Source organism: Quercus lobata, chromosome 1 (assembly GCF_001633185.2).
Source record: "Quercus lobata isolate SW786 chromosome 1, ValleyOak3.0 Primary Assembly, whole genome shotgun sequence".
Classification (NCBI taxonomy): Eukaryota; Viridiplantae; Streptophyta; class Magnoliopsida; order Fagales; family Fagaceae; genus Quercus; species Quercus lobata.
In genome coordinates this window covers 22,501,166-22,521,390 of record NC_044904.1, presented here as the reverse complement: position 1 = coordinate 22,521,390, position 20,225 = coordinate 22,501,166, and the positions used below count along the sequence as shown (strand labels likewise).

Here is a 20,225-nt window from a genome sequence, read left to right as displayed (position 1 = left end):
AGCTTAATTATTTTTAAGCTATTATTGGTAATTTTTGTTGTTGGGCTAATTTTGTTTGGGCTTGTATATTTTGTTTTAGATTGTAGATCAACTTGAATTAAACATATTAATTTTCAAGTTGATCAAGAGTTTTGTAGATTAACTTGTACTTTTTGTGTTTCTAATGAAAATGTTTAAGATTCAAAATTTCCTCCCTATTGTCGTAACTATCAAATTATATATAATAACATTTATAACAACTCTAATGACTACCAAACACAGCTTACAATATATATTTTTTGTTTTCTTAATTATAAAATACCCAAAATTAAAATTTTTTATAGAAAATAGTTGAGAGAGTTGTGATTTGTGGAGTATAAGGTTAAGGTGACCCAAAGTGGAATAGAAAGATTTCTATTTGCGCTGCCTATATATATAAGTACATTGGAATGATTCTAAAAAAAAAAAAAAAAAGTACATTGGAAACCTATTTCTTCCCCACACAACTTCTAGTCCAATTACATATTTCTCTCCAATGGCAAACATAGTATTGTTGTTGGTTCCTCTTTTCCTAATCTTCAACATTGTCTCCCTCCCTCTCCCTGCACGTGCCACATCCTTCTGTGATGGTCCATGCAAAACTCTTAACAATTGTAGAGGCCAGCTGATTTGCATCAACGGCAAGTGCAACAATGACCCTGATGTCAACACCCATGTATGCTCTGTAGGTGGAGGTGGAGGTGGCTCTTCACCATCTCCAAGCCAAAATTGCAAGTCCTCTGGTACCCTTACGTGTAGAGGCAACTCATACCCTCAGAACAGGTGCTCACCCCCATTGATGTCAGGGCCAACCTTAGGCCTAGGCCACTTAGGCCACCGCCTAGGGCCTCCTACTAGAGAAAGACTCCCAAATTTTGGGGCAAAAGTTTATATATATATATATATATATATAAATATATATATATATATATATATTTTAAAGGGTTTTTTTGGAGATATAGAGAAAAAAAAAATTAGTTTTACATTTTTCCTTTACTTTTAAGAAGTCCCAAAGAATTGAGTAATACTAGAAATAATACAACTTTAAATACATGGGTCTTACAAGTATATGTGTACTAATCGCAAGAAATAATTCAAATAGAAAAATGCTAAAGATATTAGTATTAATTTACTTGAAAACCTTTACAAATTGATATGACAATTAATATAATATGTGAATGTCAGTAACCTATTAAATGCATTTTCGAATTACTTTTTGTGATTGTTGATACATCTTTATAAGCCTCATGTTGTAAAATTTATAATATCCTTAACATCATTTATTCAAATACTTGTTTATTTTCTTCTTGAAGTATCACTAATCACATTCATTACTACATCATTTGTAAGGTTTTTTAGTAAAATTTCATATAGTTTTAGCATTTTTTCCAAAAAAAAAGAGCATATTACAAAATGAAAAGAATGAAGTTTTGTTATAAAAAAATTATGATATTAAACACTAGTTAAATATTATTTAAGTGCATTCTAAAAAAAAATATTTATTTAAGTGATAACTAAAATGCCATATTTTAATATATCGTCTTAGGCCTTCAAATTTGTTGGGCCGCCCCTAATTGACATCCTCCACACAAGCCCGTCTCCAGGGTCGGGCCAAGGCCTAGGCAACTCCCAACAACAACAACAAAATTTCCTTAGAAAAAAAAAGACCCCATCCTCAATTGTAAAAGACCCAAAATTTTATAAAAATATTATAAGTAGCCATGAATAGGTTATTGTTTAAAATAAATTTCATAAGAATACCATAAATTTTACTATAGGTTTACAAACTGACGTGTCACCAATCACATAAAAAAAACAAATCAAACACTCATTAATTAGGTTGTTGAAGTTTATTAATCACAGTTATTATCACATTATTTTGTGAACATTTTGTAATATCTTTAGTATTTTTCTTTTTCATTTCTAACAAGCCTTCCAAAAAAAGAGACCAATAGAAATTTAACCAAATTGAAACCCTAAAATGTTTCAAAAAAAAAAAAAATGTTGTAAATGTGTTAGATCATCGATGCTAACTAATATCCCCTAATAGTTTGAGATGTTAAGTTTTGTAAACTAATTTCCTACAAATCTACACACCAAATAATATCTACCTAGCTATCTCTTCCTCATAGAAATAAGATATAAAACTCAAACTTAGATTACAACTTTACATAACTGTGGGGCCCGGCCCAGAAATAATGGGCTATTCCAAATTCAGGCCCGTCCGAGGAGCGTCCTGTCCGAAGAGAAACCACATATGAAGCACTATTCAATCCCAATAACAACGAGGTAACCTTTCCGAGGAGTAACTCCTCCTCGGACGTCACGAAGTCCAGACGAGGAACTCTCCCCAGCCAACTCAGTTCACCCTCCCAACATATAAAATGAATAAAATCCAAAATATCCCATGGAGAGCTACCACCACATTAATTGCGCCCCAACCACCCTCTTGGCCGCATTAATGAGGAAATGACCCCTAAACAGTACCGCCTTGGCCTCTACAACTCACATGGGGAGAGATGAGGGCGTCTGATGGGACAGGCACTCAAGTAGATGCTTAGATGATCAACAAGTGTAAGGTTGAGATGAGAAGAAGGGAACTATATAATGTAGTGGAGTCCCTCAAAGAAGGGGACGAAAAATACTGTATGAGGAACTAAAGAAATAGAATTATACGTGAGAGATCCATTCTTGTGTTTTTTGTTTTCTGCAACAATGTTGTCCATGTATCAGACCGAATAGACTCACTGAGACTAAGTTCTTTGACCCATCCTCTACAAATATTTATTGTGGGTTGCGCTTTGGGCCAGGGCCTGATCAATAGAGTTTGGGCTAGGAAAATCGTGCAACTACAATTGGCGCCGTCTGTGGGAAGAACTAAAGCATCAGCTAGTGCAACGGTCGAGCATGGCAGAACTGGCTCCGCACCAGGAGGATCTTCACCAGGCTAATTCCCAACGGACACAACCCGTCGAGTCCCAGAGGCAAAATAACCCCGTCAACCCAGGCCCCAAGGGAAATCATGAGGGAAGTATGCATACTACCCGGACCAGCCAGAGTCACACTCAGATAGGAAGTCATGTGTCTCAGAGGCGAAATAGTCACCAGGCCATGCAGCGAGAGATAGATGACCTAAAAAGGGAGTTACGGCGCGTGCGGCGAAGACGATCTCCCTCTGACTCAGGCGAGTCTTCTAATGCGGAGGATGCAAGTTACAGACAGAGGTCAAGGACCCCCCCAAGTGAAACCTTTACCTACGAAAAGGAACCACGCCCTGTGCGGAAGTATGAGAGCACATCTAGCAAGGGTTCGGGAAACGACGCCATGAAGAAGGAGTTGGATCAGGTTTCAAGGTCCCCCTTCACGTATAGAATTGAAGGGGCTGAGCTGCCTCGACGGTTAAACCAACCAGCATTCGCCATCTATAGCGGTCGATCAGACCCGGTAGAGCATGTGAGTCAATTTAACCAAAAGATGGCGATCTACTCGCAAAATGAGGCCCTTATGTGTAAAATCTTCCCGTCCAGCTTGGGATCAATGGCAATGAGGTGGTTCAACGGCCTGAAGACAAATTCCGTAAGCTCTTACAAGCAGCTCACTCGGGATTTCTGCTCTCGCTTTATCACCAACACCAGAGTCCCCAGGCCCCTCGGTTCGCTATTGTCCTTGTCCATGCACGAGGGAGAGACTCTGAAAGCATATTCCGATAGATACTGGGAAGTATATAATGACCTGGATGATAACCACGATGCTGTCGCTATCAGCACATTCAAAAGCGGCCTCCCCACCGACCATGGCTTAAGGAAATCCCTCACTGGTAAACCGGTTGCCAACGTTGATCAGTTGAGGGATAGGATAGACAAGTACAAAAGAGTGGAGGAAGATCAGCTGCAAGGGAGGGGGAAGGAGAAGGTTATCCACCCCAAAGCAAATGATTTCAGGTCGGAACGGCACAACCCTGGTCAGCCGAGGAGAGATTTTTCGCGACAGGCTGGGCAGAGTAACCCGCAAACAGTGAATGCCATATTCAGAGAGCCTGTACAACAGGTACTGGAGAAAGTAAGAGATGAGCCCTATTTCAGGTGGCCGGGAAAGATGGCTGGAGACCCTTCCAAACGTAACCAGAACCTGTACTGCCACTATCATCAAGACCATGGGCACACTACTGAGGACTGCAGGAATCTGTGGAATCATCTGGATCAGTTGGTCCGAGAAGGAAAGTTACGTCACCTGCTCCACCCGGCGAGTGGCCACACCAGCCAAGCAACACAAGAACCTCGAAAGGACGTGACCTTAAGACCACCCACCGGGACGATACATGTCATCCTTGCTGCACCAGGAAGAACGGGACCACCCATCCCCAGGGTGTTAGCTGTTGATCGGCTCCCCTCCGGGAGCAGGCAAAGGGAACACAAAAGGTCAAAAAAGGGAAGCTCTTTGATACTGGGGTTCTCGGATGAGGATAAGAGAGGAACTATTCAACCTCATGATGATGCCTTGGTGGTCACTCTGAGGATTGGGGGCTTTGACGTGAAAAGGGTGTTGGTGGATTCGGGAAGTGCAGTAGAGATAATGTACCCTGATCTATACAAAGGGCTGAACCTGAAGCCAGAAGATTTGGCAGTTTATGACTCCCCCCTTCTCAGCTTCGGGGGAAGAATGGTTACGCCAAAAGGACAAATCCGACTACCCGTACAGACTGGGGCGGAGGTAGTGGAGGTGAATTTTATCGTCGTCGACGCTTACTCACCCTACACTGCGATAGTCGCTAGGCCATGGATCCACGCCCTGGAAGCCGTAACCTCCACACTTCATCAGAAGGTGAAATACCCATCCAAAGGACAAGTAGAAGAGATCCGAGGAGATCAGGCCGTATCCAGGCAGTGTATGGTGGCCACCGTCTTACATCGGCCCCATGCCGAGTCCTCGGCCCCTGAAAGTTTATAGCAATCAGCCGCCTCGGCAGAGCGAGACGACGGACTGGCCGAGGAGATAGGGTGTGAAAGTTTAGATAAAATCGCTGTCAACGACGACCCGGAGAAGTTCTTCGTGGTCGGCTCTGAATTGCCCTCTCAAGAAAAGGAGGAACTGGTTAGATTTCTTAGAGAAAATGTCGACGTGTTCGCATGGGACGCCTACGACGCCCCGGGCGTCGATCCTAGCCTTATTTGTCACCACCTGAACGTCAACCCCTCTTCCACTCCGAAGAAGCAGCCACCCCGACGCCCTTCAAAGGAACATGCTAGTGCCGTAAAAGACGAAGTGGCAAAGCTAAAAAAAGCGGGGGCTATCAAAGAGGTCTTTTACCCAGAGTGGTTGGCAAACACTGTGGTGGTAAAGAAGAAGACAGGGAAATGGAGGGTCTGCGTAGACTTCACGGACCTAAACAAGGCGTGCCCAAAGGACCCATTCCCCCTACCCCGAATTGATCGATTGGTGGATGCAACCGTGGGGCACCCTCGAATGAGCTTCCTGGACGCCTTCCAAGGCTATCATCAGATACCCCTTGCGCTAGAGGACCAAGAGAAAACGGCTTTCATGACGCCCATCGGAAATTATCATTATAAGGTGATGTCGTTTGGGCTAAAGAACGTAGGCTCAACCTACCAAAGGATGATGACTCGGATGTTTGAACCACAACTGGGCAAGATCATTGAGGTTTATATAGACGATATGGTTGTCAAGAGTAGAAGGGTGTCCGAGCACGTGAAGGACCTCGAAACAATCTTCACTATATTAAGGGAGCACCGGTTGCGGCTGAATGTCTCCAAATGTTCATTCGGGGTCAGGTCTGGAAAATTCCTAGGGTATATGGTCACCCACAGGGGAATAGAAGTAAGTCCCGATCAAATCAAAGCCATTAACAGCCTACAGGCTCCTCGGAATCCGAAGGAAGTACAGAAGCTCACTGGTATGATTGCGGCGTTGAACCGGTTCATATCGAGATCGGCGGATCGATGTCGGCCTTTCTACCTCCTGATAAACAAGTGGAAAGAGTTCGCATGGTCGGAGGATTGCATTCAGGCTTTCCAGCAACTTAAAGACTACCTGTCCCGACCACCCATCATGTCCAGCCCTGAGGCAGATGAGGTGCTGTTTGCCTACATCGCCGTAGCTCCCCACGCTGTAAGCCTGGTACTGATACGGGATGATAATGGGGTGCAGCGACCGGTGTACTATGTGAGCAAATCACTACATGAGGCCGAGGTGCGATACCTACCTTTAGAAAAGGCAATTCTGGCAATAGTGCATGCAACCCGAAAACTTCCTCATTACTTTCAGGCGCACACGGTCATCGTTCTGACTCAGCTTCCACTCCGAGCAGTGCTTCGAAGCGCTGACTATACAGGAAGGATCGCCATGTGGAGTGCGCTCTTGGGAGCCTTTGATATAAAATATATGCCCAGATCCTCCATCAAAGGACAGGTCCTCGCAGACTTGGTAGCGGAGTTTGCTGAGCCCTCCATAGAAACAATAACCGAGAAGAGGGACATGGACGGAAAGTCGGTTGGTGCGATTTCAACAGGGAGGAACACGCATTAGAAGGTCTACGTAGATGGCGCAGCCAACCAGAGAGGGTCAGGAGTTGGGATAGTTTTAATATCCCCGGACGGTGCTGCCATTGAAAAATCATTAAGACTCGGATTCTCGGCTACGAACAATGAAGCCGAGTACGAAGCCTTACTTCAAGGGATGACGATGGTTCAAAGGTTGGGCGGAAGAATAATAGAAGCGTTCTCGGACTTCAGACTGGTAGTCGGACAGGTGATGGGTGAGCTGGAAGCCTGAGATACTAGGATGCAAGAGTATCTGGGACAAGTCAAGCGGCTGCAGACGAATTTTGAGTCCTTCAATCTGACACACATTTCCAGGAGTGTCAACACCCATGCGGACTCGCTAGCCACTCTCGCCACGTCCTCGGCACATAATCTGCCGCGAGTGATCCTGGTTGAAGATCTAGCCCAGGCAAGTCCCATCAGCAGAGGCCCTGCCAGAGTCCATCAGAACAGAAAGAGTCACAACTGGATGGATCCCATAAAGAACTTCCTTCAAAACGACGTCTTGCCGGAAGAAAAATTGGAAGCCGAGAAGATATGAAGGAATGCTCCTCGGTTTTGGCTGTCAGAGGACCACAAACTATATCGGCGCTCCTACTCTGGACCGTACCTACTCTGCGTGCACCCAGAAGAATCTGAATCTCTACTTGAGGAGTTACACGAGGGGATTTGTGGAAGTCATACCGGAGGGAGATCGCTGGCGCACAGGGCATTTACCCAAGGGTATTGGTGGCCGAACATGTAGAGAGAGGCCCAAGAATACGCTAAGAAGTGCGATCATTGCCAAAGATTTGCCCCGAATATCCACCAACCCGGAGGAGTTCTCAACCCCCTCTCGAGTCCATGGCCGTTCGCACAATGGGGCCTTGATCTAGTTGGACCCTTCCCCAAGGCCGCGGGGAACAAGCGATATATAATAGTCGGAACGGATTACTTCACTAAATGGGTGGAGGCTGAACCATTGGCCAACATTTGGGATATGGACGCCCAAAAATTCATCTGGAAGAATATCATCACCCGCTTCGGGACTCCGCGTACACTCATTTCCGACAATGGTCTGCAGTTCGACAGTAAAAACTTTAGGGAGTATTGCCGCGAGTTTGGAATCATCAACCGATATTCCACCCCCGCCTACCCTCAGGGAAATGGGCAGGTCGAAGCTGTGAACAAGGTCATAGTGAACGGACTGAAGAAGAGACTGGACGAGGCAAAGGGGAGATGGGTGGAAGAACTCCCCCACGTCTTATGGACTTATCGGACAACGCCGCGACGATCGACCGGTGAGACCCCCTTCTCGATGACTTACGGGGCTGAGGCCGTGCTCCCGATTGAGAACAACTTTCCCACACTAAGGTCTAGATCGTTTACCCCAAACGATAACGACGAGTTATTGGAACGGAGTCTGGACCTAGCCGAAGAAAGAAGGGAAAAAGCGATGATTCACATGGCCTATTATCACCAGAAGCTGAGACAAGGGTATGATGCTAACGTCAAACCACGGCCCCTAGGACCAGGTGATCTCGTGATGAGGAAGATTCTTGGCAGTGCAAAGAACCCCTCTTGGGGCAAGTTGGGGCCCAATTGGGAGGGACCATACCGTGTCACATCCGTGGCCGGAATAGGCGCCTACTACCTAGAAGATTTAGATGAAAAAGCTATACCTCGACCATGAAATGTAAATAACCTCAGAAGATATTATTATTAATGAGGATGGCTTAGCATACGTTTTCTTTCATGATTATCCGCTGCTTGCTGGGCTACATGACAATTTTTATAAGTTTTAAACAGAACCTAGTCCTGCATGGCTCCACGGACCACAGACTAAGGGGAAATTAATACTTAAGGCAACTATTCATAGTTCTAAACAGAACCCAAGTCCTGCATGGCTCCTCGGACCACAGACTTGGGGGAAATTATTACTCATGACAATTTTTATAAGTTTTAAACAGAACCTAAGTCCTGCATGGCTCCTCGGACCACAGACTTAGGGGAAATTATCACTTAAGGCAACTATTCATAGTTTTAAACAGAACCTAAGTCCTGCACGGCTCTTCGAACCACAGACTTAGGGGAAATTATTACTTATGAGAGATTGGGAGATTATTACTTAAAGGAAATCATCTTAATGCATGCGCGCAGTCTGGCACCATCGCAAACCTCAAATGCGCAGCCCAAAAACCCATCTTATTTTGACCGATTACCTGTATCTACATCGTTGCAAATGTTTAAAGAAGAGCGCTACTGACATGCATCCATAGTAAGCAAAAACGAACATTTTATATTAATATTCCGAGTACATTAGAAAGAGAGGTCCTTACAAAAGAATGGAAAAATAGGACGACTCTCAGTTAAAAAAAAAAAAAGGGAAAGAATACAAAGATCAAAGGCCTAGAGGGCTAAGCCTTAGCAGAAGGATCTTCTTTCTGCTCGGGCTGAGGAGGAGGGACCTCGACGGTAGAATCTGCAACGGGATCCTTCGCCATATCGGGCATAAGAACAGCATCAGGCACCGCCAGGTCCTGCTCTAAAGCCACTTGGGCGTCATCAGACTTCTCTCGGATCTCCGGAGGATAGAAGATGTTCTCGGGCAGTCTTAGTGCCGAATCCGCAGGAACCCCTGCAGCGTCAAGAGCATGAGCCCATGAAATACTGCAGTAATCCCTGCACACCTCGGGGATCTCCTCGGATAGCCTGGCCTCCGTCTCTTCGGCCTCGAGCTAGCGAGCAGCATTCTTCTCAGCCTCTGTAGACTCTCGGATCAGCTGGGCCTCCTCTTTGACTAACCGTAGCTCATCCTCGACTTTTTGCAGAGCAGTCCTGAGATCTTGCACTGCCTGCCTCTCGGTGGCGAGGTTAATCTGTGTCGAGTACAGCTCTTTACGCTGGTCCTTCGCCTGAGTCTCGGCACTCTTCAAACCAGCCTCTGCACTTTTGCGCTGTTTCTCCGACTCCTTGAACTCCTCCGTAAGTTTAAGATGATCGTGCTGGAGGGATCCCAAGGTTTTCTCCATCTCCGTCCGAGCCTGGGTCTCGGCCTCAGCCCGATTACGGCTACCTCGGCAGAATTCCTCAGCCACGAATACCTGCTGAGTAATCTACGGGCGAAACGAGAGTGCTTTAAAAAAAAAAAAAAAATCTGTAACAAGGTTAAATAAATTAATGAAACAATAGAAGGATTACTTACCATCGCGAGATCCCTTTTAAGGGATAGGAAGATCTCGGGCTGAGAGAATCGCCTATAAGCCTCCATATCCCGAGGAAGGAGTAGGGGTTGCTCTAAGGCCTCGGCCACGTACCCTGCTCGGCCTCGGTTGTACTCTCGGACCGAAGCGTTGTAAGGGATGGCCACCCCATCCAGCTCCAACTTGGGGCTCCATACACGCGGGGTAGCACGTACCTCCGCAAGGCTCTCCTCATCCCGACTCTCCGAGGAGTTGCCCCTTCCGCTCCTTGGTGCCCGAGTAGTCTTTTGCTGCTTGGTCGGCTGCGCAACCACCTCACCCTCCTCAGGGGTGTCAACCGGCCTCTTCTTCTTCAGGTCCGGATTAGCCTTAAGGCCAAGTTCCGAAATGCCCTGAGGGGCCACAGGAGGAAGGGTTTTGACTTGTGATGGAGGTGGTCCCTTCGATGACTGACCTTTCCCTCGGAAGGCCATCAGCTCCTTCAAAGATTTTCCCTTTCCTGCCATAGACTGTGTCTCTTCGTCTGAAGTATCGTCCGAGCAGATAACGATGAAAGGAACGCCAACTGCAGAATGTCGGTCCCGCTCTCCTTCAGGATCGGAAAGTCCCACCAAAGGGGCTTGCTGAACTTCCTCCTCAAAATAAAACTCGTCTATCTCTTCTTCGAGGGAAAGACGAGATGATTCGGCCTCCTCTTCAACCTGAACGGCAACACCAGGCTCGTTTGGCGGAGGTAGCTGCTCTGCTAAATAGGGATTTCTAACATCGGGCAACACAACTGGTGGCAGATCGTGTTCAGCTAGGAACCCGTCCCTGGACACGTCAATCCTAGCCAACCTCGGACTGCCCGCCCTTATAGCGTGACCGATAGCCTGGAAAGAGTTGCTCAGGGGTTGATAGCCCAGAACCAGATGGGCCGCACGCAACTGTCCGTCCTCGGAAACGTAAATCTCCGACCTAAGAAGGTAGTTCAACGCTAGCACGTTCACAAAGTTTAGCCGAGGAGCGACGTGAACTTTATCTGCAAGCAATCAAGGAAAGTGGGGTTAGTTCACAAAATTTTCCAATTACAAAGAAAGCAAGAAAAATAAACCCTCAATACTAAATCCTTTCCCAAAAAAGGATCGATCCTAAAAACGCCGCACCTGGGTTTCCTGCCCGAGTTGGACAATGAACACCGTCGAACCACTCCCCAAAAGCAATCAGGAAGTCATTCTTCACGGTCTTATTGGATATTGGGAGACAAGAGATCAACCTAACGTCCTCGTTCCGGGATTTAAGATAATACCCCTCATCCCCGAGGCGGTGACATTCGTACAGATAAGCCACATCATGCCAAGTAAGGCCTAGATTCATCCGCTCGTCTAAGACATCTACACAGCCTAGTATCTTGAACATATTCGGGGCACACTAGTACGGCGTCAACCTATGGTTGAACAAGTATTCTCTTGTGATCCTACGCATGGGAAGTGTCATCCCTCCCTCTATGAAAGCAATCATGGGGATAACGACTTCGCCCTCACCTCTATCTGTCAATACTCCTTCAAGAGGACAGTACCGCAGCCCAACCCCTGGGGGAATGTGGTATTTAGCCCTAAAGGCCTCCATAGCGGCTGGGGTTTTTACTAATTTCTCAAATCTACCCATCTGGACTGAACCGGGGAAACAAAAGTGAAGACTGAGAATAAAAGTAGAGTCCGAGGAGGGAATTGAAACAGCGAGATGAACGAAACGTACTGGTACCTTCACAAAACGTTCAATGAAGACGCCTGGGAATCTCTCGTGGACGAAACGCTTCACAAAAACGGCTACGGTGGCGTAACGGGCGCAAGTGTTCGTATATCTCTGGGGTTCGATGGAGTTCTCTAGAAGCCTTTGAGGTTTGTGAAATGCAGATAGAAAGAAGAAACTGAACCCCTATGACGTCTTATATAGTTAGGAGGAGAGAGAAAAGATCACTCCTGCCTAAAAATACGAGAAAAAATGATAGCCGTTCGATCTACGCCACACCATTGGATGAGGGAACATAACGCCTCTGGAAGTTAATGGCCGCGCCTCGTAAATTGTAGCACGTCAAAAGTAACGGTCCACACGCGCGCCACACGCTCTCCTTATTTCCATCCTCTCCCAAACATCAAAACCCCGTTTCTTCTCCTCAGAAAGAGATAGAAACCAGAGTTTTGAGGGGCTATTGTGGGGCCCGGCCTAGAAATAATGGGCTATTCCAAATTCAGGCCCGTCCGAGGAGCGTCCTGTCCGAAGAGAAACCACATATGAAGCACTATTCAATCCCAATAACAACGAGGTAACCTTTCCGAGGAGTAACTCCTCCTCGGACGTCACGAAGTCCAGACGAGGAACTCTCCCCAGCCAACTCAGTTCACCCTCCCAACATATAAAATGAATAAAATCCAAAATATCCCATGGAAAGCTACCACCACATTAATTGCGCCCCAACCACCCTCTTGGCCGCATTAATGAGGAAATGACCCCTGAACAGTACCGCATTGGCCTCTGCAACTCACATGGGAAGAGATGAGGGCGTCTGATGGGACAGGCACTCAAGTAGATGCTTAGATGATCAACAAGTGTAAGGTTGAGATGAGAAGAGGGGAACTATATAATGTAGTGGAGTCCCTCAAAGAAGGGGACGAAAAATACTGTATGAGGAACTAAAGAAATAGAATTATACGTGAGAGATCTATTCTTGTGTTTTTTGTTTTCTGCAACAATGCTGTCCATGTATCAGACCGAATAGACTCACTGAGACTAAGTTCTTTGACCCATCCTCTACAAATATTTATTGTGGGTTGCGCTTTGGGCCAGGAAAATCGTGCAACTACAATAACTATTGCATAGTCATATATCTAAGTTAAAGTAAGGCCTTGTTTGGTTCAAAAAGTGATGTATTCACTTTTCATTTTCTATTTTCTTTCTATATTCAAATTCTGTAATTGAATATATATATATATATATATATATATATAAAAGACCCATTTTTACATTTGATGGTGTTTGGTAAGTTATTTTGAATGCATAATTTTGGGTATAAATTCATCATACATGGTTTAGCATTGTTTTCTATTTTTTTTTTTTTTAAGTTACTTTTTTCACTTACACACACTCACATCAATCAAGTGGGGCCTTTGCATTTTCACAAAATTCATGGAATTGCCACTATATTCATTTTCTATGAAAATAAAAATGCTGAATATGTGTTTTCATTCCTTGTATTCAAATATAACTTTTAGGATACTGAAAATGAAAAATGAGTATAAGTTCTTAAACCAAACAATTTTTTTTTTTTAAGGTTCTTTTTTGTTTAAATTTATGCTCCAACTATGATATTTAATCCTAAAATGAAATTTGCCTTAGTTTAGTTAGGATTACTCATCAATTTCTATATTTAATACATCAAATTAGTCTTAAATTAATTATTGTTAAATAATTTTATTTAATTAATGTTTGAATATAAAAGGCCCCCACATAAAATTTTTACCCTAGATTCCAAATTGTGTTGGGGTGGCCCTGCCTGTCCCACACTCAACGATTTTAGCGAAGGCAGAGACGGTGGTGGCCCATCAAAGTGTGACGAAAAGTACCATAGTATCTCAAAACAAGTGGTGGCCTTATTGACTGGGTGGTATGGCCATGGGTCGCGGTGTGGAGAGATGATAAGGATTACGGCTAGCAATGGGAAGAGTGTGACGGCTAAGGTGGTGGATGAGTGTGACTCTGAATGGGTGTGATGCTGAGCATGCAGGCCAACCACCATGCAAGAATAATATTGTTGATGGGTCTAGTACTGCTGTTTGGGATGGCTTGGGTTTGAATAAAAATCTGGTTAATGTGGGAATTACTTGGTCCATGGCTTAGCTAGGTATGGAACTAACTAGTTAGCTAGCGTGGGCTAAAGAAAGACCATAGGCGGCACGCCACTCTAGTGTAATTGGTCCCTGGTCAGCTGGATAATAGTGTAATATTATCAAGTTTGATCCATGTCTTGTGGATCATATCTTTGTTTTCAATTAATGTTTATGGGAAATACAATATGGATCAAACTTGATAATATATATATATATATATATATATGTGTGTGTATGTATATCGATCTTTCTGGTTTCACCGCACAATAGCATCCTATGATATAGTATCTCTATACATTTCATGCTTGCAATTCAAGATATATAAAAATGAGTGTGCGCACGCATGCAAGCGTGCGTTCAAATTTATTCTTAAGAAGTCACCAACAAGAGACAACTTTTCTAGGAGAAAATAACTTGGATTTCATGCAACATTACATATGAATATAGCCTTTGATAAGAGTGAAATCACCTGTAATTAAAGATACCAGCTCAACTTGCCTCTAAAATTTGCAGAAAAATGGGCATATGAGCCAGTTGGTCCTGGATAACGTCCTGATTACGCACCACTCATGTGATTAGTACACTTGGAATAATGCCTTGGATCCTATGATACTCTATCCAAACTTGGTTGATAAGGATTTTCTTTTCCTTTGTCATCTTTGCACTAAATATGGCTGATTAATTAGATTATTAGAATTAATCACCGCCTCATTGATATACAAATCATTTTGATATATACATTTTGCCTCTACAAACTGCAATTACATTATAGAAGTACTTCAATATGTAGGGAATTAACCCGAATTCCCAACCTGTGAGAAAAAAAAAATAGAGAAAACACACGCCAAAAAAAACAATCACACGCACAAGACAATATTTATGTGATTTGGCAATTTGCCTACATCCACGGAGTTGCAGAGATTTCACTATTATCAGGGAAAAGTACAAAGTGCGGCTACAATTTTTCTTACTCTAAAAAACATGGCAACAACACCCACGCAATATTATTCGGGCCAGGTCAGGTCGTCGAACTGAATCAAACAAAACTAAACTCCACAAAACCCAACACAATATAGAGATTTCAGAAACGTTTTATATGAGTCCTATTAAATTACCGATTGTCCCAAAAATTTAAACTATTAGAAAATGGTAAATTTAATCATTTAACTATAAATCTAACACTCTCTCTCACTTGTGGACTTAAACTCCTTAATAAATGGGGGCCCAACAAGTAAGCAGAAATTAATATTTTAAATGGGAGGTAGAGTAAAGACAGGAATTGAAATCAGGATCTCTTATTCTGATACCATAAAACAGTAAAATAATAAATTAATGCTTTTGGCCGAATGAATGTTCTCTATTGCTATTGTTAATATATATAGTGCACTAGATATACATGACTTGAGTAAATCATCAGATAAGTACAAGTGTTTGGATTGAATTGAATTTCCACTACAAAAAAATGGGTCTAAAGCTGCGTTTGAAAAACGCAGCTTAAGACCCCAAAAACGCGGCTATAGGCTTTGAGCCGCGTTTCCTATGGCCGCGTTTATAACGCGGCTTAAAGACCGCAGCTCAAAGACTATAGCCGCGTTTTTGAAAAACGCGGCTAAAGGTCTGACCTATAGCCGCGTTTTCTAACCACGGCTATAGGATTCGGCCTATAGCCGCGTTTTTGGAAACGCGGCTATAGACCAGCTTTAAGCCGCGTCTGAAACGCGGCTATAGATTTTTTAAAAAACAAAAAAAAAAGAAAAAAATTCTGGGTTTTTTTTCCCCAGAAAATTCAAAATTCCAATAAAAAAATTCAAAATTGAACAAATAAAAAAAATTCAAAATCAAACACACACCCAGAAAATTCAAAATCAAACACAACATACTCAAAATACAAACACACTCAAAAAATTCAAAATTATACACAACATTCTCACAATACAAACATACCCAAAAAATTCAAAATATGCGGGCTATCCACTTCATCAAAATTTTCAACATCTCCTCCATTTTCTTATAACTAAACATAAAATAAGAAAAAAAAAAAAAAAAAAAAAAAAAAAAAAAAAAAAAAAAAAACTAGATCTGTAGACAAATCAGTGTGCTTGAGATGAAGAAAAAAAAAAGTACGTAGCTGGAAAGAATCAAAGAAAAAAAAAGAGTTGTGCTAGAGTGAATAACGGAGAAAAAAAAAAAGAAAGAGGAAAAAAAGAAGCAGTAGCTCCAAAGAATCAAAGAAAAAAAAAAGAGTTACACAGATGTAAAGAAAGAAAGAAAGAAAGAAAAACAAAAAAACAAAAAAAAAGAGTTACCTAGATGTGAAGAAGGAAGAAAGAATAAGGGAAAAAAAAAAGTGCTACCCAAATGTGAAGAAGGAAGGAAAAAAAAAAAAAAAAAAGAGAGAAGAAGAACCTGAAGAGTGAAGACGGTGGAGTGAGTGAAGAATGAAGAAAGAAAATGAAAGAAAGAGTAAAGAAATAAAAGATGAAAGTGGGGTAGGTGGGGATGTAGGTGTGAAAGGGTTGGCACGTGGGGAGTTGCAGAAAAACCCTTTTTTTTTTTTTTTGGCTGTTACATATAGCCGCGTTTTCTAAAAACGCGGCTATTGGCAACCGTTTTAAAAATTTACTACAACTGGACCTATAGCCGCGTTTTTTAAAACGAAGCTATAGGTTCCTCTAAAAATTATTTGCTTGAACCTATAGCCGCGTTTTTCTAAAAAAACGCAGCTATAGAAAACCTTTTGCTGCGTTTTAAAGTTAGCTATAGCCACGTTTTTGGAAAAACGCAGCTATAGGTCACTCTGTAAAAAATTTATTTGACTGGATCTATAGCCGCGTTTTTGGAAAACGCGGCTATAGCTTGAGGCTTTAGCGGCGTTTCTTGGAAACGCAGCTATAGGTAAGCTATAGCCGCGTTTTTTGTAGTGTTCTATTTCTGTTATCTCTCATTGTGGTGTGGCGTGTTATCTTGATAAGGCTCATTTGAATTTTGATCATTATCTTCACCTATTGTTCCATTAAGTCCCTCGAACTAATCAAATCAACCACACAGTTGATGCAACCACACTTTTGCCGCCCAAACCTGACAGTGTTGGTCAAATGCCAATCACCACGTATCACAAATCAATCCAACGAAGCTAGTCCACATGGCAAGCTCCACCGCCATCGATCCATGCATGCACTTATTTTTTTATGAACCACAGCTGGGATTGGCAACTAAGTTAGGAAAGGGTCAGCAATTTCTTGCTTAATACGATTAATGAGACCTTTGAGGGAATGAAACAAACATGGTTCATTTCTGCTCAAAATAGGTCATTGTAGGCTTGTTTAGCTTTCCTGGATTGACTTGAGCTTACATGGCGTAAAAAGAAAAAGAAAAAATTCAGTAGTTCTTAAAGCTAGCCTAGCAGTTCTAAGTCCAATACTGCCCTACTGGAGGAATAATCCTTAATTTCCACCATCATATATTTACTTGAAAATTATGACTTCAAGTCATGATTTATGTACAGTTTAAGTGTGTATAACAGAATGTGTATGAATTAGTTTTTACCCATTTATTTATGTAAAAACTTTGGGTTGAATAATAGTTCAATAAGTGAATGCGTATTTGGAGGAAACCTTTTTTTCCTATCAATTGAAAGTTTTTGAGTTTGGACGTTGTCTCAAGTCTCAAGTCTACTTTAGAAGGGTACTATTGCACTTTGAAGGTGGGAAAAATTTTTTGTGGAAGACATCAAAGCTATCTGGTTGAAATAATGATACAAAACACTCTTTCTTTATCACAGGGCCCCATGGCTATCCGTGCAGGTTTCACACTCCTGTTCATCTACAAATTTTTAATATTATTGTTAATACTATCATTTGAAACTAGTCACAATCTATGAAGCAAGGACGCGGCTGGGAGGGTGCCGCACCGGAGTCCGATGCGAGGTGCAACATCCGACGTGGCTTCCCGCAGGTCAAGTCCGCATCTAAGCCTTTTTTTTTTTTCCTCCCCACAGAATTGCACCGACTTGGCTTGATTCGCACAGAACCAGGCAGATTCGGCCAAAATCAAGTCGTATCGGCTGAATCGGGTTGTATCAGTCGGCGACCGAAACGGACCGAAATGGTCGAAACAGGTCAAAATCGGCCTTGAATCATGCCCGAACAGCCGAAATCAGATTTGAATGAGGCCCAAACATCCTAAATCTGTCCTTCCTTAATTTTATTCTGAATATTTGTTATTTCTTTTGTGTTTCTTTCCTTCTTCTTTCTTTGTTTCGTAAATCAAGGAATAGTAATGTGTTTTTTAAGAATATTTTAATAGTAAAAATATATAGAAAATATAAATAAAAATATTTTTAATAAATTTTTAATCACCGCACACCGCCACACTTGCACCCAAACCCAACTTTTTCAAAAATTGCCAAGTTCCGCACCCTTACCTGAATCCGGAAACGCACCCGTGCTTCATAGGTCGTAATCCCGTATAATTCGTGGGATAATTATGGTTTTTTGTGTTGATTTTTTTTTTTTCAATAAAAAGTTTGGTGCTTTTTTCAACCACACAATAGAGTCATCAATGTAAAGAATTTGCTTTGTGTGGCCTTGTTTTGTCATATTAACTTCTTTTTTTTTAAGAAGAGTCATATTAATTATTTTGAGTGGTTGTATGAAAATATATATGATCATTCTTGTTAAAGAATTAAGTGGACAATAAATTGATGTATAATGGAATTTTTGCCATGATATGTAAAATAATTTATCAATTGCAAGATGAGCTTCATATGTCAATAGAAGGAAAAAAAAAAGCTTTCATGTGCTCAAGTGAATCATTTAAAAGCTTTTAAAAAAACCATAGGTATAGAAATCTTCTAATTTCTATATGACTTAAACTTGTTTAGTCATTTTAAGGAGCCAATTTTCACAACAACAAAAAAAAAAAAAAAAAAAAAAAAAAAAAAAAAAAAACGAAGCTAATTAGTGAATCATTGACTGAAATTATAAAAGATGTGAAAATAAAAGGATATGTAGTTAAATAATATTAAAAAATGGACCGAAGTAAACCGAATTGGACTGAATGGACCAAAATGGACCATATAGACCAAAATAGACTGAATTAGACCAAATAGACAAAATTAGACTAAATAGACCGAAATTGCCCGAATGGACAAAAGTGACCAAATAGACAAAATTAGACTAAATAGACCGAAATTGCCCGAATGGACTGAAATGGGCCAAGATGAGATGAATGGAATGAATCATTGGCCACATCATTGATTTGTTCCTCTACTTATTTTATGTTATTAAACATATTAACTAACTGACTTTACACATTCATCTTGGAAAGTCTTTTTTTCTAATAATATCTTGAATGATTTTAACTTTACATATACTCTACTTTTGCATCTTCATCTACTTTATTTTAGAAAGAATTCCTTCCACACTTTTCTGTTTCGTCATTACTCTTACTTTAATTCATGGTCTCTCCATCTATTTTTGTCATACTAAAGAAAATGATGGCAACATAATATAAAAATAGAATTGGTTCCGAACAAAAAAAAGTCATAGCTTTATTCTAATTACAATTGAATGGATGTTGTTAGGTACATTCCTGAACCCATTTAGGGCTTGCTTTATTCTTGTAATTAAACATGCCTATCACTCTTCTTATCCTCTTTGCTTACACACTTGATTGCAACACTTGCTTCAAAAATCTTTGGAAAGCACTCCGATCAATATCATTGTGAAAGTTTGTAAGAAAGAGAGGACTTATAATGAAGAAGATTTTGGTACGAGTCACTCAGTTTGTGAGATCATTTACCAACAAAGACGAAAACAAAAACAAATTTTTTTTTTTTTTTAATACTAGGCTGGTTAGGATTTTTTTTTTTTTTTTTTGGTTGAAATTAGAGCATTCACAGTAGTATTGCTAAACATTTTAGCTTTTACTACCTTAAAAAGCTGTTTTATCTATTTTACCACCTTACTTTACAATACAACCAATATCAAATGTTCTATTTTTTTATCACTTCATTAAAAATAATATAAAAATCCCATTAATAAGGGAACAGTGAGAATTTGAGTTTTTTAATTGAAGGAAGAGATATAATCTTAATAAAATATTTTATTTTATTTTAAACAATTTGCTACAGTCAATTAGTATTTATACCTGTTTACTATAGTTGCAAAAAATTTAGCTTTAACTTCTCTAATAACATAAGATTTTTTGGTTCTTTAGTGGTAAAATAGTTTTTTTTTTTTTTTCTAAAATACAATTACCATTGTGAATATTTTTATTATTTTTGTTAAATTTTGGGTTGGATAGATGTTATTTTGGTGAGGTTAGCTAGGCTATTAGAGGAAGGGGCCTAAGGTTTTGTAAGGGGACCCAACTACAAAATAAAATACAATATATAATAACTAAAAAAACATTTGGATCGGGGGGCCCGGGCCCCCACCTGGGTCTGTCCTATCTAGTGTTCATAATGTTGTTTACCTTGATATTAGATGTGAACAACCCCCCCCCCCCCCCCCCACACACACACACAAGAACTTGATATTTTTAAAACTTATAGAATAAAACTTGATGACAATATTTAATAGAATAAAATTCAACTATTA

The 20,225-nt window shown here is 41.4% G+C and overlaps 1 pseudogene; it reads left to right on the top strand.

Moving 5' to 3' along the window:
- The first annotated feature begins 514 nt into the window (after window positions 1-514).
- LOC115987516 lies at window positions 515-13,633 on the top strand (annotated as a pseudogene).
- Window positions 13,634-20,225: the final 6,592 nt, after the last annotated feature.